Consider the following 2,779-nt stretch of genomic DNA (forward strand, 5'->3'; position numbering starts at 1 on the left):
AAACACACAACAAACTAGGTATAGAAGGGAACTTCCTCAGCCTAATAAAAAGGATTCTAAGAAAAGCCTACAACTAACATCCTATTTATAGGTAAAAGAGTGAAAGATTTTTCCATAAGGTTAGAAACAAGACAAAGTTTTCTATTCTGTCACTTCTAGTAACATTGCGCAGGAGGTCCTAATCGGGGCAGTTAGGCAAGAAAGCAAAACAGAAGAGATCACATCAGAAGGGAAGGTATAACACTATAACACTATCTCTACTTGTACATGAGATCGATCTTATATATGGAAGATCTGAAGAATGTGATAAAATGCCTATTATAGCTAATAAATGAGTTCAGTAGGGTTAGATGCAAGACTTATATGCAAAAGTCAATGGTAGGTCTATACACCAGCAATTAGCAGTCCAAAAGTAATATGAAGAAAATAGTTGCATTATAGCAGCATCAAAAAGAATAAAATACTTTGGAGTAAATTTTACTGGCTGTTTATAGTTTATCCTCTGTAAACTACAAGTCATTGTTGAAAGAGATGAAAGAGAATGTAAATAAATGGGTGTATTCCTTCTGTTCGTCAGTTGGAAGACTTGATATTAAGATGCTAACACCATCGAATTTGATGGACAGATTCAATATAACTCCTTATCAAATTCCCAGCAGAAAGGATCAAGAGACTGTAAACCTCATGTGAAATTGGAAAATCAAAACAGTTGGAGGACTCATGGTTCTGGACTTTAAAACTTCCTGTGTATGTGTAGGTTAGCAGTCAAGGCAGTGTCAGCAGGACAGACATATAGCTCACTGAGTGTAAGACACTGACAGTGTTTACATTCTTTTTCAGTACTGGGGATTGATCTTGGGCCCTTCACACTGCGCTACAACCCCAGCCCTCTTTAATTTTTTTTTTGTTTTTGATTAAGGGTCTCACTAATCACTAAATTGTGTGGGTTGAGCTTGAGCCTTGCAATCTTCTGTGTACCTCCCAGAGCACTGGGCTGACAGGCAGACAGTGCCACATCTGCCTCAGTCAGTTTGGTTTTTGAGAAGGAGGCCAAGATAATTCAATGAAAGAGGTGAGCAATTTTTTTACATGGTGCTGGGACAACTGGATTTCCACATGCAAAAGAAAAAAGTTGGACCACTCGCTCACATCACATACCAAAAATATTTGAAAATATACCTAAGACTTAAATGTGAAAACTAAAGCCATAACATTCTAGAAGAAAATATACGTCTTTGTGACTTTGAATTTGGCAATGGCTTTGTAGATTACAATACCAAAAACATAAATCGCAAAAGACAAAAAGTATAAATTAGAGTTTGCAAAAATTAAATACTTTTGAAAGTGGAAAGACAATTTACAGAAAGGGATAGAATATTTGCAAATCATATATCTGATAAAAAATACTTGTGTATAGAATATGTAATCTTATAGCTGGGCATGGTAGTGCACACCTGTAATACCAGTACTTGGGAGGCTGAGGCAGGAGGATCACTGTGAGTTCAAGGCCAGCCTAGGATACAAAGTGAGCTCAAGGCCAGCCTGAACTGCATAGTGAGACCCTGTCTCAAAAAGACCAGAAAAAAAGATGTCATCTTATAATTTACCAGTATTCTAGCAAATATTTTTTGAGACAGAGTCTCATTATGCTGCCCAAGCTGATTTCAAACTCTCAATCCTCCTGCCTCAGCTTCCCAAGTAGCTGGGGTTACGTGTATGTATCACTATATGTAACTATGAACACTTACAATTTAATAACAAAACCAAATGATCCAATTTAAAGATGACAAAAATCTGAATGGAAACTTCTTCAAAGAAGATTTAAAAATGGCCATTATGCACATGAAGACATGCTCAATTTTATTAACCACTGAAATGAAAATAAAAAACATAATGAGATATCACTTCAAATTTAGTAGAAAGCCTACATACAGAGCAAAAGACAGATAGTGACAGTGTTAGCAGGAATATGGAAATTGAGAACCTTTATATATTACAGAGTGGATTGTAAAATGGCTCAGCTGCCTTAGAAAGCTTATTTAAAAAGTTTCTGAAAAGGTGAAAAACATTGACCTTATGCACAGAGAAAGGAAAATATTTTGTCTACACAAAACTTGTGTCTGATTTTTCATAGCAGGACTATTCCTAATAGCCAAAAAGTCAAAACAACCCAAATATCCATCAACTGAATGAATAAATAAAATGTGGTATATTTACATGATGAAATGGGTTTTTTTTTCCTGGTACTGGGAATCGAACTCATGACGTTGCACTTGCCAGGTGGGCGCTGTGCCGCTGAACTAAATCCCCAGTCCCCGATGAAATGTTATTTAAGAATAAAATTAAATTAAGTATTGATGTGTGCTACAACACACAAATTGTGATGAACTTTGAAACTATTAGACTAAGTCAAACAAGCCACTTACCAAAAAAATCATACTCAGTATGATTCTGTTTACATGAGCTGTCAAGATCAGGTGATTCTGAGGGCTGATTCAGAGGAGGCAGTGAGGGGGGAGTGACTGTCACGGGAGCCTGAGGAGGTTGCATGGAAGTACCCTGACGTCTACCGGGAAGACAACTGTACAGCTCTGAGAATACACTAAAATCACTGAGTTGCGTACTTGAAGTGGATGGATGATATGGTGTTATGGTTGATATATTGTCTCGACTTGGGGAGTCTAGAGGTTTGGCTAAGTGACTTCACAGTTCTATGTCCTGGGGTGAAAAGGACACGCCTTTACCCTTCTGGGATGTTGTTCATTGTGTCAACTTGAAA

Source organism: Chinchilla lanigera, unplaced genomic scaffold, assembly GCF_000276665.1.
Source record: "Chinchilla lanigera isolate Chin_1 unplaced genomic scaffold, ChiLan1.0 scaffold00053, whole genome shotgun sequence".
Classification (NCBI taxonomy): domain Eukaryota; kingdom Metazoa; phylum Chordata; class Mammalia; order Rodentia; family Chinchillidae; genus Chinchilla; species Chinchilla lanigera.